Source organism: Chiroxiphia lanceolata, chromosome 12 (assembly GCF_009829145.1).
Source record: "Chiroxiphia lanceolata isolate bChiLan1 chromosome 12, bChiLan1.pri, whole genome shotgun sequence".
Lineage (NCBI taxonomy): Eukaryota > Metazoa > Chordata > Aves > Passeriformes > Pipridae > Chiroxiphia > Chiroxiphia lanceolata.
Genome location: NC_045648.1, coordinates 11,492,930 through 11,506,615, shown reverse-complemented (window position 1 = coordinate 11,506,615; position 13,686 = coordinate 11,492,930). Strand labels below are relative to the sequence as shown.

The 13,686-nt window shown below is 39.8% G+C and overlaps 1 protein-coding gene and 1 long non-coding RNA gene across 2 annotated transcripts in view; one reads left to right on the top strand and one right to left on the bottom strand.

Moving 5' to 3' along the window:
• SEMA6D (semaphorin 6D) overlaps positions 1–13,686 on the top strand; it is a 132,939-nt gene that overhangs the window by 19,855 nt on the left and 99,398 nt on the right. The gene's annotated exons all lie outside the window — the stretch shown is intronic.
• Positions 452–4,867, bottom strand: LOC116792621. Its single transcript, XR_004359203.1, has 4 exons — positions 4,762–4,867; positions 2,101–2,270; positions 1,071–1,163; positions 452–564 (listed from the first exon to the last, which is right to left on the bottom strand). It is a non-coding gene; the product is annotated as an uncharacterized LOC116792621 (long non-coding RNA).

Below are 13,686 nucleotides of genomic sequence, written 5' to 3'. Positions count from 1 at the left end.
CTGCTCCAGCAGCTGCTGCTGTCCTTTGCTTTCAGCAGCAGTTGCTTGGTGAGAGCCAGTCAAACCCTGCTGGGCTTTTCCTCCCAACCACAGAACCTAATCTGTGAAGCAAAATAGTTCAAAATGCTGTGTTGCACAGTTCCTTTTCTCCTTACACCAGTGGTACTAGCTCGGAGTACTTCGTCCTCACAGGCATCTCTATTTTTCACTCCATAACTTTTCTAGTAAAATGCTGTAGTTTAATGAACATGTGAAGGGCTTTTCTTTTCTGAATATCTCCTCGAAGAAACGTCTGCTGTGATACCACAAGAAGTCACACACAGGGGTAGCCAGGGTTCTGTGATAGCCAAAATCAAAGGTGGAGATTTTTGTTAAAACCTTTCAGATTATTTTGGAATCACTAAACTGTGAAATAGCTATTTTGTTAGCTTAGAAGTTTTTATACATGTAACATTTATTCCTCTTCATCATTCCTTGTGTTTGCTTCTCATAGCTATTTGTTGCATCTTGCTTCAGATGAAAGTGCAGACTCTGAATAAGCCTCAAATCTTCTTGCTCACTGACCTAGCACAGTGAAGGCAATGCAACATCCACATCACTGCAAATAGTAATCAGCCCCCTCAAAGAAGGCATGGATAAGCAACATCCTTCTCAGTGTGAACAGTCACCAGGCATAGGTGTGGTTCATACTGTTGTCCAGCATATATCTTAGGAATCATACTCTGTCGACTGTACTTTTGATATGCATTTCTTAGAATAAGGCTATTATCCTGTAAGCCAAATTAATGTGTCCACATTTTAAAAGGAAACTATTTATTTGGATTTAAACACTCTGGTTTGTGTTTCCAAGAGTGGAGAAAATTGAGTCTAATAGGAAACCCATTATTATATATCTGGTGTAATAAACACTAACAACAAATTTCTAAAGGCTATCCAGAAGTTGCTGCTATGTACCTTCCATTTTGTTCTCATTTATGGCACTGATAAAACAAACAAAGTCCTTACAACTCCATGAGTGGGCTTCCTCTGAGTTGTGATCAGAGCTGGCCTTTTGTTTGTATTGACCTAACCTGTCAAAGTTTCTCACTGACAAGGGGCTCCTCCAAGTTTTGTGAAGGACTGGAGGACTGGAAGTCCACTGTACTTCTGCAGTCCAAGGCACTCTGTAGTCATAGAAGAACAAGGTTATGATTTTTGTGTGTTTGTCATTTAGTTGCCAAAACATTTATCCATAATGAAGAAAAAATATTCATACTGTATGGAGGCTATGGATGGGTGTCATTTAAAATATCCTTTCTTTTTTATCTCAGCTGTAAAGAACAGGGTTAGGGTAGCAAAGGGAAGTGCAAGGCTGGTAGACTCAGCTGTATTTTCAGAATACTGGATACACTGTATGCAGCCTGGCATACAAGCAAAAACAAACAGAGAAAAGCAGACACTCTAACTATAATTAATAATTCTCAGCTAAAGGAAAAAAGCATGTCTACAAGATAGGAAGGATACTGAGCTCCTGCTCTGCCAGATGGAAAAAAAGATGAGTTTTGAATCTGCCATGGCTTTCCACATTTGGCTTGAAAAGTGCAAAGCTGTGTGTGAAACAGCTAGTTTGCCTGTGCCTTCCCAAGCCAGAGTCTCTTTTGACCCTGCTCAAAAAGGAAATAATTTATTTAAATGAGAATAAGCAAATAGGACCTCAAAAATATGGTCAACCGCCCCTATATGTTAGTTTAAGTATATAATAAATATCACAGGAACTCATTAGGAAAAAAAGTTTTAAGAGGTTTTTTTTTCTGCCTTGGTACAAACCCTGAGTGAGAGAAGGTTAATCCTTAACGTGGATGCCTAGCCTTGAGATACTATGGTAGGAAGTAGCTCCTTCCAGCCTAATTTAATCTAGATTAGCCCACAGGAACCTCTGTGCCCACAGAGCTGAACATTTCTCATCCAGCAGAACTCAGTAAAGGGGGAAGTATTCCACACAGGGCACTGGTCATGGCTGGGACTTTTCAGTACTACAGTAATACAAATAATCCATTATATTAGGAGGCTTTGAAAAAGGAATGTTTGACTGTATGGAGCAAGTAATGGTGTTTGATGTACCTCCAAGGTGGCAGTCAGTGGGTGAGCCTTGCAAAACTCAGCTGCTTCTCTCAGCAAGTTCCCGCCTTGTAAACAGTGCCTTTGTTTTCTGTCTATGTGGGCTCTGATGCCTTAGATTCCCTTTGATGTATGAATGAATCCGGTGCTTCACAACAAAACTCAAACTAGACCTGGAAAAGCACAGAGGGAGAGAAGAAAGAAGAGAAAGGGAAAAGGTAGTTTTAAATATCCACATTACTAAAGCTGGTGAAATGTGTGTACTGACAGGATGATTGTGTATTTGCTCTTTGTGGCCATTTGGGGCAGTTGAGGCTTGTGGATGTACTTGAGGTTGCATGAGTGGTTTTATGTTTGCTGGCACCTATGTGTATGTAAGGAGTTCAGAGACAGAATTTGTTTACTCAAAGCATCTGTCAAATAACTCAATGCAGCAACTAATTCAGGTGAAAAGAGTAACCTGGTCTTGGACAAACTGCAAGCAGACAAATGGGCCAAAAACCAGGCTGCTGTGGCTTGTGTATGGGAGAAACAACCTTTACTCTCCTGATGGGGCAGAAGGATGCTTCTTTCTTTACACCTGTTCATCCCATGGCTCTTGATCTCTAAGGATCCTTTAACTGACTGGTTATTCCATACAGAAATGGAAAAGAGGGGATTTGCCCTGTCTTGCTATTGCATGTCTGTCTGTGTGAGGGAGATGAGGCTCTTCCCCATGTTCAGAGTCTACCACACAGGACAGCGTGCAGGACAAGCTGACCTTCTCCTTTACATCTCAGAGCTGTGAAACAGAGCCCAGCTACACTGGCCCTCAGTTTGTCTAATACAGTTGTGTACTATAAATGGATCAGCCAGTTGTGACTGGAACCACAATCCTCAAAAAACCTTTCGACAAATCTGGTTTGAGTTTCAAGTTGCAGTGAAATATGAGACGAGGTGGGTTTTATATGGTTTCAGGTTTTGTTGAAAACCTTTCAACTAGTTCTAGTCAGTAGCTGTTGCTTTTTCAGTTCCCTCCTTCTAACATGTCTGTGGTATTTCTAGTTGAATGTGCCCCAGATTAAGCGCAGTTAGGAGAAAGGGTGGAAATACAGCCCCTAAATTTGACTCCACTCAGAGGGAACTGAGAAAGAGTGAGGAGGATGCCCTTTCCTTATTAAATTCCTCTTTTGGTCTAGTGGAACTTTACCAAAACTTCATTTTTGTACGGAGATTTTTGGACTGCTTAGCTAGCTGTGATAATAGCACTATAGATCACCTCCTAACTGGCTGGGGCAAGTGGAAAAGGAGCCCTGCAGACTCTGTTTGGCAGGTGGACAGGAGACCTGGAGAAGCAGTCAGATTCCCAGCTGGCTCATGGCGCTCACAGCCGGGAAAGCAGTCTGCATGCTGCCTGCCACGGAGCTGGGAGGCGAGGAGGGGCTCGGCTTCCCAGCTGGCAAGGGGAGCACAGGCCTGGAGAAGTGGGCTGCTTTCCGTTTGGCTTCACAGGTTGAGCGAGAGGCCAAGAAATGAGGTTCAGTTCCCATTAGCCTGTCTGGTTCTTGATTTGCTTCCTTTAGTTAAAAGAGGCAGAGAATACTGATGATGTTTTGCCAGGCACAGGATTGAAGCTGAGTGGCATGGAAGAATAAAGACTTAAATAAGCACAGCTCGCTGTCTCCACTTGCTTTTGTCAGTCCGTGTAACAACCTTGCTGCCAGCAACCTTCCTTGCAAAACAGAGGAAAAACCCGGGGTCACTGGGAGGTGATTGTGCAGTTCTACGTGTGGTACTTAAGGTTGTTTTAAATTATTACAGAACCATTTATATTGTTAGCCTAAACAGTGTATTGATGGTTTAAATATTTAGGAAAAGATTAGTATTTAGTGATTCCTTCCCAGGTATATTGGAAAATATATTTAATAGTTCATCTGTTAAAAGGTTGTTTAAATACATCATGGGTATTTCATGTGCAGACAATTGAAGTTTCATCTCCTCTGAAAACATATTTTTAGTATATTAGTTCTTTTTAATATGCAATACTTAGGAGAAAGACAACAATAGATCTTCTGTTAATATGTGGCTAGCACCATTGTAAAACCTGATTTTTACTTTTTTCCCCTCATTGCCTTTAGTTATTCCTTTGGAATTTGTGGTCTGTTTTTTAAAAATCAGTCCTGATTTCTGTGCCAGTCTTCACTGGAGTTTGTAATAGCATACTGTAATTTAGGCAGCTCTGTGAGGTCCCATGTGTAAAGTTATCTGTGTAGCGCCTGCATGATCAGAATCCAAGGCAGCCCCATTTTCACTGAGTGCAAGATATTAACATTTTAAAATTACTTCAGATCCACAATTCAGTAGAAGCCAGCAGAACCTGGACTTCAGGGCTCCCTGCACTGCAGGCAGTAGCACATCTGTTACCTCACTTGTAACATAGTGCTAATAGCCGGGACTCTGGCAGCACATACTTCAGCTGAGAAGCACCCAAAGCCTTTGGAAGGTATGAGCAGCCTGGGCTGAAGTTTGAGCTGGTGCAGCTTCCCCTCTTGGTGTCCGAGTTGGCCAGAGAGTGTCATCCAGTGCATTCACAGGTGCAGCTTTGCATATACATCTGGTGCAGTGTAGAGACAACGTGAGTTGCTTTGGATTTTTTACTACAGATTTTGCAAATAACATCCGTACCTGTACATAGCCAGTGCTCTTTTTTTACTTGAATGCCCTCTATAGTCAGCATACTTTGAAACTCGTCTCCCACTCTCATCACATCCCAGCCAAATCTAGAGCCATGAATTACCTCACAGATGTAGTGACTTAGTGGGGCATTCCTAGTCTATCAGCACATCTTGAGAATTGTGTGTAACTAAGGACGTCTCCAGGGTGCAACACAGGGTTCCATGGAAGTGTACTATGGTACACAGATAACTTTACACATGGGACTTCACAGTTCAGGTACTGAAAGCAGTATGACCAGCTTTCTCTGGCAGTCCCTCTGGATTCATTATTTCATGTTATTACTGATCTGTGGGTCCTGAGTGGGCTACCGGGCCCTCATCTTGGGGGATGAGTCACTGGTGACTCTGAATCTGTTCATCAAACCCCAGTGTCTTGAAACAGTTTATCAAGGAAAGCTGCTCAGCCAGGTAGTACCTTCTGAGCTATGGAGGGGTATTGCAGTGCTCCAAACATAGCACTGTACTTGGCTAAGCAGAAACAACAGAAGGATAATGTACTCATGACTAAGTTATGAGTAGAAGGCCCAGTAATGAGGGTAAGCAACACGCCAAAACAGGCACTCTCGAGCCTTCACTGACCATCATCAGTGTGTTTTTATTGAAACACTCAACATCCATGAGGTACACAAGCAACCTGCACTTTGAAAGCACTTGAAAACCTTTTTTCAGGAAGTCAGCTCCAATGACATTAGAGGAGAGAAGAATGCATTACCCTGCATTCACTCCACTGGGAACCAGTGTCCTTGCAACACAAACACAGAGCGAGAGATTCCAGGGGAATTTATTCACCAGGTTCACGCCTTGTACCCCAAGCTGGACTCCCCCATTCCCTTGGGGAAAATGGGTTTGTAAAGCTCAGCACATTCTCAGTGCTGAGAGAAGCTCAGCACGTTCTCAGTGCACAGCTCACTCGCATAAGGAAACATGTATTTGGCCTGTCTTTACTGTCACAAAATTCCACTTTTTCCATAATCACTTTTAATCATGGTACTTATAAGTTGCTTCATTTTACTTTTTTTAATAACAGTTGATTGCCACGTTATATAGGCAATAACCTATAAACTGGAATTGCTTTGCACTCATAAAGGCTTAAAATAGCAAGTCTAATTTGTTTATTAAAAAGTGATAAAAAAAAGACAATGCCCCATGCTGAGACTTTGTAAACCACCTTTCATTCTATAGTACATCTTTATAGCTGTGTTATAAACCCCTCGTAAATGGGTTTTGTAGTAAAAGTGCTGACACAACTTTAACTATAGAATCTTGAACAGCAGCAATGCAATAAAAGATCAAACTGTAATGCTAGAGTATAAAGAAAGAATCATGATATGCAAAAAAAAAAAAAAAGTTTGCAGGAGTAATGGAACCTGATACTAAGATACTAAATATGGACAAAAGAAATAATCTGCCAAAGTTTTAAACCAACCCTTGGAACATTTATGATTTGAGTTTTGGGCTGTTGGTGTGTGTTCATTAGGTCCAGAGAACTGCTAAAGCTCAGCTCACTCTAGTGGGTTTCTGTTGCCCCATTCTGGCATGGACTGTGCATGAACAGCAGTGGGTTTGCACTGCACTGCACTAAGGAATCAGTAAATTGGTGACCTGAGAGAATTGTGCTTCTGGAAGGGGTCTTTAGTGAAACAAAGCAGGTGTAAGATGTTCCTGCAGCAACACAAGCTGGTTGCTGTCCATCCGTTTCTCGACAGCAGCTAAACCAGCATCCAAGTCAATAGCAGTTGTTTGTGTTATAAGAGAATCCTTCTGGGGTACCATATGCCAAACAAATTTTTACTATCGCCTCTTCTTTGTTATATTAAAGGTCTGTGAATTAGTGAGATTCATGAGGAAAATTATGAGTTTAGCCAAAGTTACATAGTAACTGTGCATTGTAATGGAAATGGCTGGGGGGCACCTTTGGAAGGGTTCTGACTATGTCAAGTCACTTTGTTGTTGTTCAGCTTGGATGTACCTGTAACATAGTTTACCTCACGCAACTGAAAATCAATTTGTTCTCTCAATTCTAAGCTACCTCTCAAATTAAGCCCTATAAAACATTTCAAATAGAACAAAGAAAGCTGGCTGAAATAATATTTCATCTTCTGAAATAAGGGTTTGTCAAAGCCAGTCGCATTACATGTGGCCAAGGAGAACACTGCTCATTTGAAAGGCTATTGAGAATCTGAGAGCTCATAAGTTCAAGTCCATCTGCTGCAGACTTCATGCACTACTAGCTATTACAGTAGCTTGACAATAATCTCGGCATCATCTTTTATTCCAGTCACAAAGGGCTGTCAAAAACCAAATAGTAAGAATTACTATAAACAGCAATGATTCAGTCTCAATGGCAATGGCTCTCTATATCCTAGCAATGTAATCTACTGCTCTACCCTTAAATTGGATATAGCATATGAAGTCCGTCAGCCATGCAGAAAGTGAAAATGTATATTGTCAAGGCCTTTGCTGTCTGCGAAACTGCTGATGAAGAGTCACAAAAGGAGTTTTAAATGCCCTAGAAGAAATTCCAAGTAACATTAAAGTCACAAATAGCAAATTTGACAACTCCCTCTGGACTAAGAAAGTGCCTTCAAAAGTTTTATATTAGCTTCATGCATCATTGTTATAATTTATTAATGTACAGTTTTTAGTTTTTCAGACTGCATGACTGGGGAATAGTAACTGTAACTTCTTTTTCATGATAAACAGCTGTTGAAAGATTTGCCAATATTCCCTCCTCTTATAATTCAAAAATGCATGCATTGCTTTTCATATTTCTGTTTCCCCAAAAGCATAATAAGATACTATATTTATGATTTAATCGATGAAACCTGTTCTCTGTAGATATTACTACACTGTTTAGTTTGCTAATGTGCATATTTGCACCTAATTTATTAAAAATCAAATATCATGGCTGCATTAGGGCATACACTGGGTAAAAGCCATCTTTAACACTTTGGCTTTTTCAGTATTCAGTAATTCTCTAGCAATTCCTATTCATCTTTGATTACAATCTCACAAGCTTGGAAGAAAGAAACAAAATTGATAGGCAGTAAAAATACAGAATTTTGAAAAGGTCACCTCCTAGCAGGATTAAAACTTTGAATCCACCTGCTCATTATAAGGAATGTACCAAACATGAAATGGCATAACTGGAATCTGTTCTTCCAGCAGCGGTTGGTTTATGTGACTACCAAATGCCATATAGCATTCTAATGGCAGTCTCTGTGCAGAGAAATTTCTGCCCTGGCTGGGTATTGAATTTACCAACAGCTGATGCATGTGCTGTTCTAAGGAAGGACATTTTAGGTTGTCCAGCCTGTGTAGCTACTGAAATTTGCCATGCAGGTCTGTTCCTCCCCGCTACAAGTGTCTGTCTTGATGTTGTGCATCTGAGTTTCTCCATGACACATATGGCACTATCTTCAGTGTCTGGAGGTGTGCAGTACGTGCTTGTACTTTTGTTTATCTCTGAGTAGCAAGACAACCAAAAGACCATGGCGTTTTTTCTGTGAAATGTATTTTAATTATAGGATCCTTAATTTAACCATACAACAAACTCAGTTCTGGAGATATTTGCCACGTTTCTTCAAAAGGAAAGTGTTTCTCAGTTAGAAGCTTGACTGAAGTACTTTAGATGTTCATTAAATGAAATTATCTTCTTAATATTTGTTATTGTCAAATTTTTCATTCGATCTTAAGTAACTCTCAGGGTAGATTCAGGCAAGGGGAAAATCTACAGTTTTCTATTAAATTCCAACCAGAGTATTCCAAAGGCGAGATAGTGCATGTGTCAGACTATTCCCACTAAACTCAATGACAAATTCTTGATTTTTTTTTCATCTTTTGTGTACCAGTTATTATGAACAATCTAGTTTTTGGTAATAGTTATTTGAAATCCTTATCTCTGTTCTTGAAATAGAGTACTGTAACTGGCAATAGTTGATCCATGGTACAGTGTGATTTAGTTACTGATACAGAAGTGTAACACTTTTCTGCTTCCTTGCATCACTGCACATAACACTTTCTGCTTCCTCTTGTGCCTCCCTCAAGAATGGACTCCTGTTGTATTCTTTCAACCCCTTACTTGTGTAAGGAAATTCAGGAGACAGCCCTGAGGATTCTGCATTACAAACATTGTTGTTTGTATACAAGCTCACATTGCCCTTAAAGGTGGAGTGAGATTTAACTGTATCAGAGAAGTGCTAGAGAAGAGGGCTTCAAAAGATAATTGAAGGAGAAATCAAGTCACTGCATAAGGAAATGTGAGGTTGTCTGTAAAATTTGGAGAGAGTGACAGATATTTTCCATTATTTATGGTCTTGTTTTTAAATAGTTTTCATTTCATGACATCATTACAAAAAATGAAAGGGTGGAACAACCTCCAGTTTTTAGGCTTTGACACTAAGTCGTTGTTCTGTAAAAGCAGTTAACTAATATTCCCATCCCCTGGCTGTTCCAGCACATATCATTACACTGATACTGGAGAACAAAGATAGAACTCATTTTGGCTTCTCTTCTGCCATAAATGAAACCATTCTAAATGTTTCAAAATGTTTGCCCAGTACCTTAGATCAGCACAGTGACCACAGCTATCTTAACAATTACCCAGGGACAGATAAACTAATGACACAAGCAAATGTTTGCTGGGTAGACATTTAGGCAATGGTACAAGTAAGTTATGATAAAATAAAGTAATATTATATTTTGTTTTCATGGCACTGGCCTCAGGAATTGCTGTGCACCCTCCAACTCCATCCTCTATCTGCTCATTCACCCTAGTGCATCAGGCTCCACTCATTTGGAGTATACAGTCAAGACATGCTGGCATTTCTAGTCAGAGTTCATGTTCTGTTTACACTGGCCCAGTTTTGAGGTAATCCCATTGATTTCACTGGCCCAACAGTGATGGAAACTGATTGAATCTCCCAGAAGTGTATCTTCAGATCAGGCCTTGGCAATGTGGTAAAAAAATCCTTTAGATCTATAGGATGTTGCATCTGTTCACAGTGTCTGGGACCCAGCAAGTTTGGGATTTACTGAGAGATTAAAGTGAGTAAGTGGAGAGGAAAGATACCACTTTAGTTTTATCATGACATCTTAGAGACTGTGTCTTGAATAGTGACTAGCCAAATCTGAACATAGGATGGAGATCACAAAGGCTTTTATTTATGTCTGTAAAGCATACTAGTCAGAAATGGGTTTCTTCTGACACTCCAGCTATGTAAGAAATCAGTGTTTTTTGTTTCCTTGAGGATATGGGTAAATCACAGAGAAGCCAGTAGAGATGCACAACTGAATTAGGACAGCTTGGCATTTTGTTTTCCACATGTCCTGTCTGTTTATTGTCTTGGACCTCATCATTTCCTTTCTTTCTAGCATATGTCACTACTTTAGAGGAGCAGGAAGCACAGTCTGCTTTGATATGAGTTCCATTCTGTCTTTATTTTAGAAATTGCTACATAACCAGTGGATCCAAAAGAAATGAAGGCCATTATCTGTTCATAATTGCAAATTAGGTAAAATGACTGAAATTGTTCATATAAAAGAAGGTAGCTTTGGCTCTATAATGAAGTAATAAAAAATACAGGAAGTGATGAGGAGATTAAGATATTTAGACAGCTATCTAGAATTTTTACCTGTGGGAGTCAAAAATTAAAAAATGGCATCAAATCTAATGTAGTGAAAACAGGATGAGAATCTGAGCTCAGCTGACATGAATTCTGTGGTCTGTAAACTATTATTCCTTTACTGTTGAAGGAGCACCTGACCCTGCCTCTTTATTTCACCTCCCACCCCCCTCCATCCACTTCTGAAGGCAGACAATGCTTAGCTCACACCTCCACGTAATTGGAGGTACAGACCATGCCAGGAATACCCTTAGTGCATTCCTGAAACGATTTTTTAAGTAGCTGTCACTCTTTAGTACGTATATCCTTCTCTTATGAACACAGAACAAATAATTAAGTGCACTAATTGGTATTGTGATAGTGCTTTTATTTAAGTATTTTAAAAAATAATAAATAGTGCTTCAAAGTTCTCCTTTGGTTTGTCCCATGTTCTTCTCTGCCCTCTCGTTAAAATTACTTTTGCTGCTTACTTTTAATTAATTTTCTTCTCATCTGCAGTGCTCTCTACCCTCTTACTGTTATTCTCATACTTTGGCCCGTTCCCTGGGGTGGTTGCTCTCCTCTCTAAGGTCTGCCTGTGCTGTGCCTCAGGTGGTCAGAGCTGCTGTGTTCTAGCACTGTGAGTGTGCAGGTTTGCAGTTTGCTCCTTGGGAAGGCCGGGATGAACTGTAGAATGTCACAGGCAGATCTGGTCACCTTCTGATCCAAGATTAGCTGGGTGTCCAGCCTCACAGGGCATTTGAAAGCAGAGTAAAGGTTTACATAAAATGTGCAAGCACTCTCAAAATAATGGTAGTTCTAGGGGAGATAAGTTTTCTAAGCTAATTCCTTTTTCTATTCAGCTTCTCAGTCCTGCCTGATTGAAGTCTAGCCACCCATATGGTATGAAGATGTCTGGCTGGGCAAGTCTAGCCACCCATATGGTATGAAGATGTCTGGCTGGGCATAGTTGCACACAGCTGGCAATTGGTTCATTTTTGCTCACCTACTTTCCAGAAGTTTCATGCTGATATTGAATAACCTGGGGAAAATCCTGGACCAGGTGAGGGCTTTGAAGGTCAGGAAACAGATGCTTGGGAAGAACCCTCATTAAATACAAACGGAGCAAAACTTTTCAATGAATTAAATTAAAAGCCCATATAAACATCAGGGACTTATTAATGGTGCAAGAAATGCAATAACTGCTTCTTTGCATGTGTGACACGGAGTACAGCCACACAGTTCCCAGCACTAAAGCCAAGATCCTGTTCAGTGAATCCAGTGTTTGGTAAGAAACCTTAGGATAGCCCCTGCTCTTAGCTTTCCACATTAAGAATTTTATTTGTTTGGAGTTGGCAGCTGACCCTATAGGCATATTTAGGCCCTCTTTTAAGCTTTGTATCAAGACAACAGACAAGAAAGAGATTGACCATGCCATTGAGAGGAGGTTCAGAGAGTGACTCACTGTTTTATTTCTAATTTGGTAGTGTATCATTTTTCTCCCCACCTGCATTAGGGTGCCATTGCAAGCAGCTGAAGTGATTGCCTGAATAAGCAGGATAATGTCAGATTTCCCAAGCTAATTCACTGAAATCTGCAGTTCAGCCTTGATTCTGGAGCACAAATCATACAAGAGAAAAATATGATCTCTCTCTTAACTAAATGATTTTTCTAAGAACTGAAGAGCATCACCCAGTTACCCAGCTGTAGGCCTGTCTTTGGTTACATCTCATGGTCTCCCCACCATGTGGGCAAAAAGCTGTGAGCCAGTAAGTGTGGTTTCAAAGCTGTACGATTTTAGAGTGCTTTGTTCCTTTCCTCTGGTTTCATTCTAGGTGAGTGCACATGAGCAATTACAATTCTTTCTGCAGATAATTGGCATTAATGGTATTCTTAGTTGTAATTATGAAACAGCACTTTGACTGCTGGTACAATGGCTGTGGGTACAGTAGTGTCAAGAATCCCCTAATCTGGCTGTAAAGCAGTTCTTTCAAGCTGAGTTTTCGAGATCACTGTGCCTGAACATCATTTTCCTGTCTTCTACCCTGTGAAAGAAAAGTGAAAACTATTTGTTCATCTTAAATGAATGCAGTTCTCATGTTGGTTTACAGTATACATTACTTTGACTGTAACTGCTTTACTACATTACAAATGCCTATTTTGGTAGGTGTGAATCATAGAAAGTACTGACAACTCGTTAGAATTGGGCCTATAAACAACACTTTGGTTTTACCAGGCTTTTGGAGGAGAAGGTACAAATAATACAAAGTGAAAACCCTTTATACTTCTTTCTTGTCTTACCCTGAATAATGCCCAAACTAATATCCCTTCTTATTATTTCCAGTTGTTTTACACAAAGGCTGTTATATTTAAGGCCAGAATATGTGCAGCATATGTTAAGCTATTTATAGATTTACAATTACCTCATCAGACAGAATCAGGCAGATGGTAAACATTACTACTAGGCATAAGTACATTTAGAATCAGACATTTAAATAAATTCAGATCTGTCTCAAGCTTATTTAAAGGGTTTTATCTCTTAAGCCATTTGAGGTGTCTGGTTTTGCTGAGTGTATTTGTATCACATTCAGATATCACAGTGTATGACCAACAGTCTATAGATAGCTGTAGAAATCAGATTACATTAATTCTTGTTTTTTGAACCTGACACAGGCAATTGAACTAGTAAGCCAAATTATTTGAAAACAAAGAGAATAAAACTTTTAGATTGAAGATGACAATGGCTGACTTCTTTTATGGTGTTGAAAGAATATACACGCTTCAGGGAACATCAATTGGTCTCTCTCTAAAGCTGAAAGATGGCATATAAAGATTAAAAAACTGACAAAGATACATGCCAGAAGGCCAAATTATAATCTTTCAACTTCAAAACCCCAGGCTATGGTTGCTTTTCACATGAATCTTGCTGAACAAAAATAAGAGTTCAAACTAGATCTGAGAATTGAGTGAGCACTTTAGTTGAATGTGATTAAAGTTCCCCCAGACTGCTTAAAAACATCTTTGTGTTCTTCAAAATTGTTATTTTTTAAAATATATGTACAGTTAAATAGTGTTGACAAATAAAACCAGAAAAAGTCAGAAACGCAGACTTTGTCATTTGAATTGAGCTACCTGGGTTTGGAGGTTCTTTTTTTATCTGTCAGGACTCATTTTCTATGTTTCTTCAAAACTCCTCATCTGATGCACTGTGATGCAAATCTGTTAACCTGCTTTTTCTTTGGATGGCAGGGAAAGAATGCAATGATCCAAAT